A 17588-nucleotide genomic window follows, 5' to 3' on the forward strand; every position below is an offset into this window, starting at 1 on the left:
GCTTATGTCCACTACAGCAAGTGATCTAGGAGACAGCAAGGTGGAGGCTGCAATGTCATTTGTCATTTATGACCTAGCATTGGAAGTTACCCTCCAACATTCCTGAACTATCTTATTGATTGCATGGGTCAGTTCTCCTCAGTGTGGAGAGGACAACATAAGGGAGCAAGTATCATTGAGGATCATCTTGGAACCTGGCTACCTCAGTCCATCCTCCGGCTGCCAATAATTAATGTCCCTCCCACATGCAAAATTTACTCATCCTCCTAACAAGTCTCCCCAAAGTCTCATTCTATAATGGCATTAGCTTGAAGTCCAAAATCTCATCTAAATTAGGCCTGGGGGCAGGTGAAGTTCCTTCTGTATAGTTCCTCAAGTACAGTTTCTCTCGGTCTGAAGACCTATGCACTTAAGAAAAGAGACTACACAATGGCATATGTACCAGGAGGCAAGAATCATTGGAGGCCATCTTGAAGGATGGACACCACAAAATTCCATTTAACATTTCTTGCAAGACAAATGCCTCAGTTTTGCTTGAGAAAACCTTTATTTCTCTTTCACTTTTGAAGAATAATTTCGCTAGGTACAGAATTCTATGTTGGTGGGTGCTGGGCGTAGTGGCTCATGCCTGTAATCTCAGCACTTTGGGAGGCCACGGTGAGAGGATCACCTGAGGTCAGGAGTTCAAGACCAGCCTGGTCAACAGGGTGAAACCTCGCCTCTACTAAAAATACAAAAATTAGCCAGGTGTGGTGGCGGATGTCTGTAATCCCAGCTACTTGGGAGGCTGAGGCAGGAGAATAGCTCAAACCCGGGAGGCAGAGGTTGCAGTGAGCTGAGACTGAGAGTGAGACTCCATCTCCAAAAAATAAAAAGAATTTATTTTTGGTTCTTTCAGAACTTTAAATGTGCACTCCACTTTCTTCTTGCATGCATGATTGCTGAAGAGAAGCATGATGTAATTCTTAATCATTGTTTATTTATAGGTAAGGTCTTTTTTATTTCTGTTTTATTTCTCCAAGATTTTGAGTTCGTCTTTGTTTTCTGAAGTTTGCTTATGATATTCCTATATGTGGATTTGTTGATATTTATTGTAGTGGGTGGTCTTTGAGTTTTGTGGACCTGTGTTTTATAATTGTTCCACAGTTTTTGAGTATTCTATTTCATGTTTTCATCTTGTTTCTTTCTCTTTCTTACTTTTGGAAGGTTTTTTTTTTCTTCTATTTTTGGAAGTTTCTATTGACATATCTTCAAGCATACTGATTCTTTTCTCAGCTTCTCAGCTGTGTCCTGTCTGCTGATGAGCCTGTCAAAGACATTTTTCATGTCTGTTACAGTATTTTTTATTTTTAGCATTTCATTTTGATTCTTTCTTAGGATTTCCATGTTTCTGCTTGTATTATCCCTGCCTCTGTTCTTGCATATGTTCCCTTTTCCATTAAAGCTCTTACTTATCATATTAATAGTTTTATTTTACTAATTTTTTTTTGTAGAGATAAAGTCTTGCTATGTTGCCCAGGGCAGTCTCTAATTACTGGTCTCAAACAATCCTCCTGCCTTGACCTCCTAAAGCACTGGGATTACAGGCATGAGCCACTGTACCTGGCCTAATCATACCTATTTAACTTTTTTTTCAGAGAAATCGTGTTGATTACCCCAAATATTACCATTTAAAACTTATTATTATATTTTTTCATTTTTAATTTTTGTGGGTACATAGTAGGTATATATATTTATGGGGTACATGGGATATTGTGACACAGGCTTCAATGTGTAATAATCACATCAGGGTAAATGGGGTATTCATCACCTCAAGCATTTTTCTTTGGTGTTAAAAACAATCCAATTATACTCTGTTAGTTATTTTTAAATGTACAATAAGGTATTGTTGACTATAGTCACCCTGTTGTGATACCAAACACTAGTTCTTATTCATTTTAGCTATATTTTTGTACACACTAACCACCCCCACTCCCCAACCCTGCAAACTACCCTTCCCAGATACTTGTAACCATCATTCTACTCTATATCTCTATGAGTTTAATTGCTTTAAATTTTTTTTTAGCTCCCACAAATAAGTGATAACATGCAAAATATGTCTTTCTGTGCTATTTCACATAACATAATGACCTCCAGTTTCATCTATGTTGTTCCAAATGACAGGATCTCCTTCTTGTTTTGGCTGAGATTGTGTATAGTTACCATATTTTCTTTGTCCATTCATTTGTTAATGGACACTTAGGTTGCTTCCAAATATTGGTTATTGTGAATAATGCTGCAGTAAAAATGGAAGTGCAGATATCTCTTCAATATACTGATTTCCTTTCTTTTGGGTTTATACCTAGCAGTAGGATACTGGATCATATAGTAGTTCTATTTTTAGTTTTTTGAGGAATCTGTAAACTTTTTCCCATAGCGGTTGTACTAATTTACATTCCCACCAACAGTGTATGGAAGTTCTCTTTTCTCCACATCATTGTCAGTATTTGTTATTGCCTATGTTTTGGGTAAAAGCCACTTTAGCTGGGGTAAGATGCTATCTCATTGTAGTTTTGATTTGCATTTCTCTGATGATCAGTGATGTTGAGCACCTTTTCATATACCTGCTTGCCATTTGTATGTCTTCTTTTGAGAAATGTCTATTCAGATCTTTTGCACAGTTTTTAGGTTGGATTATTATATATATTTTCCTGTTGAGTTGTTTGAGCTCCTGATGCATTATGGTTATTAATTTCTTGTCAGATGGATAATTTGCAAACGATTTTTCCTATTCAGTGGGTTGTCCTTCACTTTGTTGATTGTTTCCTTTGCTGTGCAGAAGCTTTTAAACTTGGTTTGATACCATTTGTCCATGTTTGCTTTGGTTGCCTGAGCTTGTGGGGTATTACTCAAGAAATCTTTGCTCAGTCTAACGTCATAGAGAGTTTGCATAATGTTTTCTTTCACTAGTTTCATAGTTTGAGGTATTAGATATAAGCCTTAAATACATTTTGATTTGATTTCATCTATGGTAAGAGATAGGGGTCTAGTTTTATTCTTCTGCATATAGATATCCAGTTTTCCCAGCACCATTTATTGAAGACTGTCCTTTCCTAAAGGTATGTTCGTGACATTTTTGTCAAAAAATAGTTCATTGAAGATGCATGGATTTGTTTGTGGATTCACTGTTCCATTTTGTTGGTCTACATGTCTGTTTTTATGCCAGTACCATGCTATTTTGGGTACTGTAGCTCTGTAGTACATTTGAAGTCAGGTAATGTGATTCTTCCAATTTTGTACTTTTTCCTTAGGATTGCTGTGAGTATTCTGGGTCTTTTCTGGTTACATATAAATGTTAGGATTTTTTTTTTCTATTTCTGTGAAGAGTGTCATTGGTATTTTGATAGTGATTGCACTGAATTTGTAGATTGTTTTTGGTAGTATGGACAGTTCAAGAATACTGATTCTTCCAATTCTTGAACATGGAATGTCTTTCCATTTTTTTATTACCTTCAATTTGTTACATCAATGTTTTATAGTTTTCTTTTCTTTTCTTTTTTTGAGACAGAATCTTTCTCTGTCACCAGGCTGGAGTACAGTGGCATGATCTTGGCTCACTGTCACCTCCACCTCCTGGGTTCAAGCCATTCTCTTGGCTCAGCCTCCTGAATCACTGGGATTACAGGTGCCCACCACCACACCCAGCTAATTTTTCTATTTTTAGTAGAGATAGGGTTTCACCATGTTGGCCAGGATGGTCTCGATCTCCTGACCTCGTGATCTGCCCACCTCGGCCTCCCAAAGTGCTGGGATTACAGGCGTAAGGCACCGCAGCCAGTCTATAGTTTTCATTGTAGAAATCTTTCACTTCTTTGGTTAAGTTTATTCCTAGGTGTTTTATTTTATTTGTAGCTATTGTAAATGGAGTTACTTTCATGATTTATCAGATTGTTTGCTGTTGACAGACAGAAATGCTACTAATTTTTGTATGTTGATTTTATATCCTGCAACTTCACTGAATTTGTTTGTCAGTTCTAAAGTTTTCTTGGTGAAGTCTTTAGGTTTTTCCAAGTTTAAGATCATATCATCTGCAAACAAGGATAATTTGACTTCTTCATTTCCAATTTGCATGCTCTTTATTTCTTTCACTCATCTGCTTCAGCTAGGACTTCTAGTGCTACGTTGAATAACAGTGATGAAAATGGGCATCCTTATCTTGTTTCAGCTCTTGTAGGAAAGGCTTTCACTTTTTCATTGTTCAGTATGATACTAGCTGTATAGTCTGTCATATATGGCTTTTATTGTGTTGAGGTATATCCTTTATACCTAGTTTTTTAAGATTTTTGTTTTTTAACATGAAGGGATGTTGAATTTTATCAAGTGTTTTTTTCAGTGTCAATTGAAATGATCATATGGTTTTAATCCTTCATTCTGTTGATATGATGTATCCCACTGATTGATTTGTATATGTTGAATCATCTTTGCATCCCTGGGATATATCCCACTTTGTCATGATTAATGATCTTATTAATGTGTTGTTTAATTTGGTTTGCTAGTATTTTATTGAAGATATTTGCATCAATGTTCATCAGGGATATTGGCCTGCAGTGTTTTTTTGGTGTGCCTTTGTCTGGTTTTCGTATCAGGGTGATACTGGCCTCATAGAATGAGTTTAGAAGTATTCCTTCCTCTTCTACTTTTTGGAGTAGTTTGAGTTGGATTGGTATTTCTTTAAATGTTAGGTAGAATTCAGTAGTGAAGCTAACAAACCCTGAGCTTTTCTATCCTGGCAGACTTTATTATGGCTTTAATCTCATTACTTGTTATTCATCTAATCTTGTTTGGGATTTCTTCAGGATCAATCTTAGTAGGTTGTATGTGTTTAAGAGTGTATCCATTTCTTCTGGGTTTTTCAATGTATTGTCATATATACTGGCTCATAGTACTCACTAATTATCCTTTGAATTTATGTGGTTTCAAATGTAATGTCTCCTTTTATATCTCTGATTTTTATTTACTCAGGTCTTCTTTCTTTTTTCCTTAGTCAGGCTAAAGATTTGTCACTTTAGCTTTTCGTAAGATCAATTTTGCTTTGATCTTTTGTATTTTTTATTTCAATTTTATTTATTTCTTCTCTGATATTATTTCTTTTCTTCTACTAATTTTGGGTTTGATTTACTCTTGTTTACCTAATTATTTAATCTACATGATTAGGTTGCTTATTTGCAGTTTTTCTGCTTTTCCAATGTAGGTGCTTATTGCTATAAACTTTCTTCTTAATACTGCTTTTGCTATATCCCATAGGACTTTGTATGTTATATTTCCATTTTCCTTTGTTTCAACAAATTTTTAAATTTTCTTCTTAATGTCTTTATTGACCCAGTGGACATTCAGGAACATATTATCTAATTTCCATGTATTTGTATAGTTTCCAAAGTCCCTTCTGTTATTGATTTCTAGTTTTTTTCCATTGTGGTCAGAAAAGATATTTGATATGATTTCATTTCTTTTGAATTTTTAAAGACTTGTTTTTGGCCTAACATATGGTCTATTCTTAAGGATTATCCATGTGCTGAGAAGAATGTGTATTTTGCAGCTGTTGGATGAAATGTTTTGTAAATATCTATTAGGTACATTTGGTCTATAGTGCAGATTTAATCCAATGTTTATTTGTTGATTTTCTGTCTGGAAGATCTGTCCAATGCTGAAAGTGAGGTGTTGAAGTCTCCAGCTGTTATTGTATTGGGGTCCATTTCTGTCTTTAGCTCTAATAATATTTGCTTTATATATCTGGGTGTTCCAGTGTCAGGTGCATATATATTTATGATTGTTATATCCTCTTGCTGAAATGACCCCTTTGTCATTATATAATGACTTTGTCTTATTTCATAACTTTTGTCTTGAAATTTATTTTATTTAAGTATAGCTGCTCTGCTCTGTTTTTGTTTTCAATTGCATGGAAAATCTTTTCCCATCCCTTTATTTTTCAGTCTATATGTGTCTTTACAGGGGGACTGTGTTTCTTGTAGGCAACAAGTCATTGGTTTTTTTTGGTTGTTGTTTTGTTTTGTTTTCATTCAGTCGCTCAGTCATTTGATTGGAGATTTTCAATGTTATTATTGATAATATGACTCCTGTCATTTTGGTATTAGTTTTCTGGGTGTCTTTTGGTCCTCTCTTCCTTCTTTCCTTTCTTCTTGTCTTCCTTTCAGTGAAGATCATTTTCTCAGGTGGCATGTTTTAATTTCTTGCTTTTTATTTTTTTGTGTATTTGTTGTATATGTTTTGATCTGAGATTACCATGAGACTTGCAAAGAATATCTTATAAACTCCATTATTTTAAACTGATGGCAACTTAACACTGATTGTATAAACAGACAAAAAACAAACACACAAAGAGAAAACTAAAAAATTCTACACTTTAACTTTATTCTCCCACTTTTAAACTTTGTGTTCTTTCTATTTATACTGTATTATACTGTCTATTCTTGAAAAGTAGTTGTAGTTTTTATTTTTGATAGGTTCGTCTTTTAGTCATTCTACTCAACACATGAATAGTTTATACACCACAATTACAGTGTTATAATATTCTGTGTCTATCTATGTACCTACTATTACCAGTGTGTTTTGTACCTTCAAGTGATTTCTTATTGCTCATTACAGTTCTTTTCTTTCAGATTGAAGAACTCCCCTTAACATTTATTGTAGGATAGGCCTGGTGTTGATGAAATCCCTCAGCTTTTGTTTATCTGGGAAAGTATTTCTCTTTCACTGTTGAAGTATATTTTCACTGGATTTATTCTAGGATAAAGGATTTTTTCTTTCAGTACTTTAAATATGTCATGCCACTTCTCCTGGTATGTAAAATGTCAACTGAAAAATCGGTTGCCAGACATATTGGAGCTCCTTTGTATATTATTTGTTTCTTTTCTCTTACTGTTTTTAGGATCCTTTCTTTATCCTTGACCTTCGAGGGTTTGATTATTAAATGTGTTGAGGTAGTCTTCTTTGTCTTGAAATTTATTTTATCTAATATAAGCATAGCTATAGTTTTCACTTGCATGGAGTATCTTTTATCATCCCTTTATTTTTAGTCTATGTGTGTCTTTATAGGAGTATGTTTCTGATTCCTTCTCTGTGTTATCTTGAATTTTGTTGAACTTCCTCAAAACAGCTATTTTGAATTCTCTGTCTGAAAGGTCACAGATCTCTATCTCTCTGGGATTAGTCCCTGGTGCTTCATTTAGTTTATCTGGTGAGGTCATGTTTTCCTGCATGGTCCTGATGTCTGTGGATGGTCTTTGATGTCTGGGCATTAAAGAGTTCAGTATTTATTATAGTCTTTGCAGTCTGGGAGCTTGTTTGTACCTATCTTTCTTGGGAAGGCTTTCCAGGTATTCAAAAAGACCTGGGTGTTGTGATGTAAGTCTTTGGTCACTGAAGCTATATCTGCTTTAAGGGGCATCCCAAGCTCAGTAATGCTGCGGCTCTTGCAGGCTTGTAGAGGTACTGCCTTGGTGGTCTTGGATAAGATCTAGAAGAATTCTCTGGATTACCAGGCAGAGACTCTTGTTCTCTTCTCTTACTCTCCCAAAAACAAATGGAGTCTCTCTCTCTCTCTCTGTGCTGGGGGAGGGGTGATACAAGCAGCCCTGTGGCCACCACCACTGGGACTGTGCCGGGTTAGACTCAAAGCCAGCACAGCACTGAGTATAGCTCAAGGCCCACAGTGGCCACTGCCTGGTTACTGCCTACATTCACTCAAGGCCCAAGGGCTCTACAATCAGAAGGGGGTGCATCCAGCCAGGTCTGTGTCCTTCCCTTCAGGGTGGTGAGTTCCCCCAGCCCCAGGCAGGTCTGGAGATGCCACCCAGGAGTCAGAGTCTGGAGTAGAGAACCTTAGGAATCTACCTGGTGCCCTATTTTACTGCAGCTGAGCTGGCACTGAAGCCATAAGACAAGTCCCTCCCACTCTTTCCTTCCCTTTCCTTAAGCAGAGGGGCCTATTGCTATGGCCACCATTGCCCCTGGCCTGTGGTGAGTACTGCCTGGCTACCACTGATATTTATCAAAGGCCCAAGGCCTCTTTAGTCAACTTGCAGTGAATTCTGCCAGTCCTGAGTCTCTGCTTTCAGGCCAGTGGGTTCTCCTCTGTCCCAGGACAGGTCTAGAAATGTCATCCTGGACCCAAAGTCTGTAACCAGAAACCCCCAAGAGCCCACCTGGTGCTCTGCCCCACTGTGGCCAACCTAGTATGCAAGTTGCAAGAAAAAGTCCCCTTTACTCTTCCGTCTCCTTTCCTCAAGCAGAAGGAGGTTTTTTTTCCCCCATAGCTACCACGTGAAGCCAGTACAGGCTTGAGTCTCACCCAAGGCCTGTAACGAGTACTGCCGGGCCACCACTGCTGAATATTCAGGGCCCAAAGACTCTTTAGTCAACAGGTGATAAATTCTGCCAGGACTGGTTCTTTCTGTTCAAGACAGCAAGTTCCCTTCTGGCCCATGTTACCTGAACATGTTTCCATGACCTAGGGCCTGGAATAGGGGCCTCCTCTGCCTCATTTCTTATCCTACTATGGCTGAATTGGTATCCAAGTTGTAAGACAAAGTCCTCTTTACTCTCTGCTCTTCTCTCCTCAAGCAGAGCGAAGGAGTCTCTCCCAGGGCTGTGAGCTGCACTGCCTGGGGTTGGGGAAGGAGTAACACAAGCCCTCCCTTGGCTGCCCCAGCTGGTGTCTCAGTAGGTCACATATTCCCCAAGTCCATTGGCTTTGAGCCCAGCATGGCACCAGTACTTGCCCAGGAATTCCAGTCTTTTGTTGCCTAGACTGCCTTGCAAATTTGTTTAGAAACCCAGAGCCCTTTAGCCAATGGTGGTGGGCCTTGGTACTCAGGTCCCAACTACTGAGATGGAAGATTTACCAATGACTAAGGCTGGTATAAATACTTCCTCCATGGGCTCTGGCAGAGTTCTGCCCCATGGTGCTTTCCACTGTGACAGGGCAGCACTGAGTTCCAAAGCAAAGTCCTATAATCACTGTGCTCTGCCTCCCTTAAGCACACAGATTCTCTCTCTGTGCCATGAAGCTGCTGCCAGGGAATTGGGGAGGGGAGGGGTAGGCGATTCAAGAATGTCTTTCCTACCTCCTTCAGTGCCCCTTTCCTTAATATGATGTTAAAACCAGGTGCTATTATAGCTCATCTGAGTTTTTTGTTCTTGTAAAGGGCCTTTTTTGTGGATAGTTGTTCAATTTGGTCTTCCTCTGAGAGAGATGATTGCTGGAGGCTTCTATTTGGCTATCTTGCTCTGCCTCCTTCCTAATCATAACTATTTTAAATTCTTCATCTGTTAATTCTAAAATTTCTGACATATCTGAATCTGGTCCTGATTTTTTTTTTCTTCAAGATGCTCTTCAAGTAGAACAGACTGTTTTATGACTTTAACATGCTTTGTAATTTTTTGTTTAAAGCCTGATATAATATATTGGCTAAAAAAATTGTCATAAATAGTCCATTAGTGTGAAGTTTTATGTTATTTGGCTAGAAGTTAGACCATGTTCACTGTTTGCTGTAGCTGTGTCAGAGGCAAAAATTTTCCTTAACGTTTTGTTTTTGACTCCCTCGTCTTTGGGTTTCCCTAGAGACTCTGTCTCAAACTGGGTCTGAGGCTTCTAGTTCTTTCATCTATAATCTCCTGTTCATACACAGTAGCCTAAAAATGTGTTGGCAAGGTGTGAGGGAAGGAGAAGCATTGTGTAGTCATATGATTAGGTCTCAGTCTTTTTTTTTTTTTAATTATACTTTAAATTCTAGGGTACATGTGCACAATGTGCAGGTTTATTACATAGGTATATATGTGCCATGTTGGTTTGCTGCACACAGTAACTCGTCATTTACATTAGGTATTTCTCCTAAAGCTATCCCTTCCCCTGTCCCCCACCCCATGATAGGCCCTGTGTGTGATGTTCCCTGCCCTGTGTCCAGGTGTTCTCATTGTTCAGTTCCCACCTACGAGTGAGATCATGTGGTGTTTGGTTTTCTGTCCTTGTGATAGTTTGCTCAGAATGATGGTTTCCAGCTTCATCCATGTCCCTGCAAAGGACATGAACTCATCCTTTTTTATGGCTGCATAGTATTCCATGGTGTATGTGTGCCACATTTTCCTAATCCAGTCTATCATTGATGGACATTTGGGTTGGTTCCAAGTTTTTGCTATTGTGAATAATACCACAACAAACATACATGTGCATGTGTCTTTATAGTGGCATGATTTATAATCCTTTGGGTATATATCCAGTAACGGGATTGCTGGGTCAAATGGTATTTCTAGTTCTGGATCCATAAGAAATTGCCACACTATCTTCCACAATGGTTGAACTAGTTTACAGTCCCACCAACAGTGTAAAAGTGTTCCTATTTCTCCACATCCTCTCCAGCATCTGTTGTTTCCTGATTTTTTAATGATCACCATTCTAACTAGTGTGAGATGGCATCTCATTGTGGTTTTGATTTGCGTTTCTCTGATGATCAGTGATGATGAGCATTTTTTCATGTGTCTGTTAGCTGCATAAATGTCTTCTTTTGAGAAGTGTCTATTCGTATCCTTTGCCCACTTTTTGATGGGGTTGTTTGTTTTTCTCTTGCAAATTTGTTTAAGTTCTTTGTAGATTCTGGATATTAGCCCTTTGTCAGATGGGTAGATTGCAAAAATTTTCTCCCATTCTGTAGGTTGCCTGTTCGCTCTGAGGGTAGTTTCTTTTGCTGTGCAGAAGCTCTTTAGTTAATTAGATCCCATTTCTCGATTTTGGCTTTTGTTGCCATTGCTTTTGGTGTTTTAGTCATGAAGTCCTTGCCCATGCCTATGTCCTGAATGGTATTGCCTAGGTTTTCTTCTAGGGTTTTTATGGTTTTAGGTCTAACATTTAAGTCTTTAATCCATCTTGAATTAATTTTTGTATAAGGTGTAAGGAAGGGATCCAGTTTCAGCTTTCTACATATGGCTAGCCGGTTTTCCCAGTACCATTTGTTAAATAGGGAATCCTTTCCCCATTTCTTGTTTTTGTCAGGCTTGTTAAAGATCAGATGGTTGTAGATGTGTGGTGTTATTTCTGAGGCCTCTGTTCTGTTCCATTGGTCTATATCTCTGTTTTGGTACCAGTATCATGCTGTTTTGGTTACTGTAGCCCTGTAGTATAATTTGAAGTCAGGTAGTGTGATGCCTCCAGCATTGTTCTTTTTGCTTAGGATTGTCTTGGTAATGAGGGCTCTTTTTTGGTTCCACATGAACTTTAAAGTAGTTTTTTTCCAATTCTGTGAAGAAAGTCATTGGTAGCTTGAAGGGGATGGCATTGAATCTATCAATTACCTTGTGCAGTATGGCCATTTTCACGATATTGATTCTTCCTATCCACGAGCATGGAATGTTCTTCTATTCGTTTGTATCCTCTTTTATTTCGTTGAGCAGTGGTTTGTAGTTCTCCTTGGAGAGGTCCTTCACATCCCTTGTAAGTTGGATTCCTAGGTATTTTATTCTCTTTGCAGCAATTGTGAATGGGAGTTCACTCATGATTTGGCTCTCTGTTTGTGTGTTAATGGTGTATAGGAATGCTTGTGATTTTTGCAGATTGATTTTGTATCCTGAGACTGCTGAAGTTGCTTATCAGCTTAAGGAGATTTTGAGCTGAGATGATGGAGTTTTCTAAATATACAATCATGTCATCTGCAAACAGGGACAATTTGACTTCCTCTTTTCCTAATTGAATACCCTTTATTTCTTTCTTTTGCCTGATTGCCCTGGCCAGAACTTCCAATGCTATATTGAAGAGCAGTGGTGAGAGAGGTCATCCCTGTCTTGTGCCAGTTTTCAAAGGGAATGCTTCCAGTTTTTGTCCATTCAGTATGATATTGGCTGTGGGTTTGTCATAAATAGCTCTTATTATTTTGAGATACATTCCATCAATACCTAGTTTATTGAGAGTTTTTAGCATGAAGTGCTGTTGAATTTTGTCAAAGGTCTTTGCTGCATCTATTGAGATAATCATGAGGTTGTTGTCGTTGGTTCTGTTTATGTGATGGATTACGTTTTTTGATTTGCGTATGTTGAGCCAGCCTTGCATCCCAGGGATGAAACAGACTTGATAGTGGTATATAAACTTTTTGATGTGTTGCTGGATTCGGTTTGCCAGTATTTTATCGAGGATTTTTGTATCGATTTCATCAGGGATATTGGTCTCAAATTCTCTTTTTTTGTTGTGTCTCTGCCAGGCTTTGGTATCAGGATGATGCCTCATAAAATGAGTTAGGGAGGATTCTCTCTTTTTCTATGGATTGGAATAGTTTCAGAAGGAATGGTATCAGCTCCTCTTTGTACTTCTGGTGGAATTCAGCTATGAGTCCATCTGATCCTGGACTTTTTTTGGTTGGTAGGCTATTAAATATTGCCTCAATTTCAGAGCCTGTTATTGGTTTATTCAGGGATTCAACTTCTTCCTGGTTTAGTCTTGGGAGGGTGTATGTATCTAGGAATTTATCCATTTCTTCTAGATTTTCTAGTTCATTTGTATAGAGGTGTTAATAGTATTCTCTGATGGTAGTTTGCATTTCTGTGGGATCGGTGGTGATAGCTCCTTTATCATTTTTTTTATCGCATCTGTTTGATTCTTCTCTCTTTTCTTCTTTATTAATCTTGCTAGTGGTCTATCAATTTTGTTGATCTTAAAAAAAAAAAAAAAAAAACCAGCTCCTGGATTCATTGATTTTTGAAGGGTTTTTTTGTGTCTCTATCTCCTTCAGTTCTGCTCTGATCTTAGTTATTTCTTACCTTCTGTTAGCTTTTGAATTTGTTTGCTCTTGCTTCTCTACTTCTTTTAATTGTGATGTTAGGGTGTCAATTTTAGATCTTTCCTGCTTTCTCTTGTGAGCATTTAGTGCTATAAATTTCCCTCTACACACTGCTTTACATGTGTCCCAGAGATTCTGGTACATTGTGTCTTTGTTCTCATTGGTTTCAAAGAACATCCGTATTTCTGCCTTCATTTAGTTATTTACCCAATAGTCATTCAGAAGCATGTTGTTCAGTTTCTATGTAGTTGTGTAGTTTTGAGTGAGTTTCTTAATCCTGAGCTCTAATTTGATTGCACTGTGGTCTCAGAGAGAGTTTGTTGTGATTTCTGTTCTTTTACCTTTTCTGAGGAGTGCTTTACTTCCAACTATGTGGTCAATTTTGGAGTAAGTGCGATGTGGTGCTGAGAAGAATGTATATTCTATTGATTTGGGGTGGAGAGTTCTGTAGATGTCTATTAGGTCTGCTTGGTGCAGAGGTGAGTTCAATTCCTGGATATCCTTGTTAACCTTCTGTTTCATTGATCTGTCTAATATTGACAGTGGGGTGTTAATGTCTCCCATTATTATTGTGTGAGAGTCTAAGTCTCTTTGTAGGTCTCTAAGGACTTGCTTTATGAATCTCGGTGCTCCTGTATTGGATGCATATATATTTAGGATAGTTAGCTCTTCTTCTTGAATTGATCACTTTACCATTATGTAGTGATCTTCTTTGTTTCTTTTGATCTTTGTTGGTTTAAAGTCTGTTTTATCAGAGACTAGGATTGCAACCCCTGCTTTTTTTTTTTTGCTTTCCATTAGCTTGGTAGATCTCCCTCCATCCCTTTATTCCGAGCCTATGTGTGTCTCTGCACATGAGATGGGTCTCCTGAATACAGCACACTGATGGGTCTTGACTCCTTATCCAATTTGCCAGTCTGTGTCTTTTAATTGGGGCATTTAGCCCATTTACATTTAAGATTAATATTATGTGTGAATTTGATCCTGTCATTATGATGTTAGCTGGTTATTTTGCCCATTAGTTGAGGCAGTTTCTTCCTAGCACCAATGGTCTTTACAATTTGGCATGTTTTTGCATGGCTGGTACTGGTTGTACCTTTCCATGTTTAGTGCTTCCTTCAGGAGCTCTTGTAAGGCAGGCCTGGTGGTGACAAAATCTCTCAGCATTTGCTTGTTTGTAAAGGATTTTATTTCTTCTTCACTTGTGAAGCTTAGTTTGACCGAATATGAAATTCTGGGTTGAAAATTCTTTTCTTTAAGAATGTTGAATATTGGCCCCCACTCTCTTCTGGCTTGTAGAGTTTCTGCCAAGAGATCCACTGTTAGTCTGATGGACTTCCCTTTGTGGGTAACCCAACCTTTCTCTCTGGCTGCCCTTAACATCTTTTCCTTCATTTCAACTTTGGTGAATCTGACAATTATGTGTCTTGGGGTTGCTTTTCTTGAGGAGTGTCTTTGCGGTGTTCTCTGTATTTCCTGAATTTGAATGTTGGCCTGCCTTGCTATGTTGGGAAAGTTCTCCTGGATAATATCCTGAGCAGTATTTTCCCACTTGGTTCCATTCTCCCTGTCACTTTCAGGTACACCAATCAAACGTAGATTTGGTCTTTTCACATAGTCCCATATTTCTTGGGGGCTTTATTCGTTTCTTTTTACTTTTTTCTCTAAACTTATTTTTTCACTTTATTTCATTAATTTGGTCTTCAATCACTGATAATCTTTCTTATACTTGATTGAATCAGTTAATGAAGCTTGTGCATGCATCACGTAGTTCTCGTGCTATGGTTTTCAGCTCCATCAGGTCATTTAAGGTCTTCTCTACACTGTTTATTCTAGTTAGTCATTCATCTAACCTTTTTTCAAGGTTTTTAGCTTTCTTGTGATGGGTTCGGACATCCTCCTTTAGCTCGGAGAAGTTTGTTATTACTGACCTTCTGAAGCCTGCTTCTGTCAGCTTGTCAAAGTCATTCTCCATCCAGCTTTGTTCCACTGTTGGCGAGGAGCTGCGATCCTTTGGAGGAGAAGAGGTCCTCTGGGTTTTAGAATTTTCAGCCTTTCTGCTCTGTTTTCTCCCCTCTTTGTAGTTTTTATCTACTTTTGGTCTTTGATGCTGTTGACCTACCAATGGAGTTTTGGTGTGATGTCCTTTTTGTTGATGTTGATGCTATTCCTTTCTGTTTGTTAGTTTTCCTTCTAAGAGTTAGGTCCCTCAGCTGCAGGTCTGCTGGAGTTTGCTAGAGGTCCACTCCAGACCCTGTTTGCCTGGGTATCACCAGCGGAGGCTGTAGAACTGCAAATATTGCAGAACAGCAAATATTGCTGCCTGATCCTTCCTCTGGAAGCTTCATCCCAGAGGCTCACCTGCCTGTTTGAGGTGTCAGTCATCCCCTACTGGTAGATGTCTCCCAGTTAGGCTACATGGGGGTCAGTGACCTACTTGAGAAGGCAGTCTGTTCTCAGAGCTCAAACACCATGGTGGGAGAACCACTGCTCTCTTCAGAGCTGTCAGACAGGGACATTTAAATCTGCAGAAGTTTCTGCTGCCTTTTGTACAGCTATGCCCTGCCTGTGAGAGGTAGTATCTACAGAGGCAGCAGGCCTTGCAGAGCTGTGGGCTCTGCCCAGTTTGAGCTTCCCCAGCTGCTTTGTTTACCTACTCAAGCCTCACCAATGGTGGACACTCCTCTCCCTGCCAGGCTGCTGCCTCACAGGTCAATTTCAGACCTCTGTGCTAGCAGTGAGCAAGGCTCCATGGGCATGGGACCCGCTGAGCCAGGTGTGGGATATAATCTCCTGGTGTGCCATTTGCTAAGACCATTGGTTAAGTGCAGTATGTGGGGGGATGGTTGTCCCGATTTTCCAAGTACAGTCTGTCACTGCTTCCCTTGGCTAGGAAAGGGAAATCCCACAACCCCTTGCACTTCCCGGGTGAGGCGATGCCCACCCTGCTTTGGCTCGCCCTTCGTGGGCTGCACCCACTGTCCAACCAGTCCCAGTGAGATGAACCAGGTACCTCAGCTGGAAATGCAGAAGTCACTGCCTTCTGTGTTGATCACACTGGAAGCTGCAGACTGGAGCTCTTCCTATTCGGTCATCTTGGAACGGAATAGGTCTCGGTCTTTTATTGTGCTTGTCTCCCTGGGCCGTGGCCTTCACAAATGCTTTTCTGCCTTTTTTTTTTTTTTAACTTTTAGGTTCAGGGATACATGTGCAGGTTTGTTATATAGATAAATTGTGTGCCACAGGGTCTTGGTGTACAGATTATTTCATTGCCCAGGTAATAAATCTAGTACCATAGTACTTGTTAGGTAGTTTTCTGATCCTCACCATCCTCCCTCCCTCAAACCTTAAGTAGGCCCCAGTGTCTGTTGTTTCCTTCTTAGTGTCCAGTTTTTTCCCCCTCTTTGATCAGATGGGAATGTTAGAGGGCTTCGGAGTTGAGTATCTTCCTCTGCCACAAGGAAGGCTAGGGGAGATTGGAGTTGGGTATTTCTCTTCTCCCAAGCTAGTTAGGCTCTTGTAAAACCTAAGTTAGTCAGACTCTGGTAAAACAGTTTCCCTTGAGGACAGGCTTTTGCTAAGAACAGGACACTTTGTATTTCAAAATCGTTACTCTCTCATGTTGAAAGTCTGAGGGGATTTTTCTCTAATCCTCATTCTGAAAACTTCATGGAGTTCTTGGAAGAAAAACTCAGGGAAGTGTGGAGGTCTCTCTAAGGCCTCTGAGAGTTTTTAACTCTCAGCCTCATTCACGCTTAGCCTCTGGCACATCTTCATTTACAGTTTGTGTTCCTACTGGTATTAGCTTCACTGACAGGTTTCTGCTACTGGGTTTCTGCTCCTCATAAGCTGTGATTCTGTATTTTTCTGTCTCTCCAATATTTTGTAGCAGGTTGCAGTGTGACTTCAACTTTCTGATGAATCTAAGAAGAATTCTTATTTTTCAGTTCAGCTTTTTTTTTCTTGTTGTGAGGATGGGAGTGACAACTTCAAAGCTCTGTAAATATCAGACTAGTGCTATTGATTTTTAGTAAATTGATCTTGTATCTGGGAATTTTTCATAATTCTCTCATTTTAGTTATTTGTTGATTTTATTGGATTTCAATCTCATCTGTAAGTAATTACAATTTTATATCTTTCTTTTGAATTATTGTATCTTCTATTTTTTAATTGCATAGGAATCTTCCCTTATTAACTTCTAAAGCTCTATAAATTATTCAGTATAGTGACCATGTATTAAGAATAAGTTAACTATCTCCTGACTCTTTGAGGTTTTCATAATCAATAATTTTTTTTTATTATTTACTGATGCTTAAGTGATTTATTTTCTTAGGACTTTAGAAGTCTCACCCTCTGATGTATAATTTTTCATCTCTACTTGAAAATTTAATGCCATTTTTATTTGTTTTTAAAAGGTGAGGTTTTGACTTTAAGATTAAAATATCAGGTTAATAATTTTCATACGTTTCATTTTGACTGAAGAATGATGGTTGAATTATACTTTCCTGCATGTATTGAGATAATCATATAACTAAACAAAAACTGTTAATGTAGTAAGTTACTTTAATTTTCTAGTATTAAATCACATTTGGATTCTTGAGATAGATTCAACTTGGTCATGATATATTATTATTTTTCATATTTTTTTCTGGATTTGGTTTGCTAATGATTTATAATTTTTTTCTTGACTCTTCCAGATATATACAGTGTCTTCGTTTCAGATATTTAAAGAGTTTCAATAATCTTCTTGTCTATAAACAAAGGATTTTC

The sequence above is a fragment of the Macaca fascicularis genome, chromosome 1 (genome assembly GCF_037993035.2).
Source record: "Macaca fascicularis isolate 582-1 chromosome 1, T2T-MFA8v1.1".
NCBI classification, from domain to species: domain Eukaryota; kingdom Metazoa; phylum Chordata; class Mammalia; order Primates; family Cercopithecidae; genus Macaca; species Macaca fascicularis.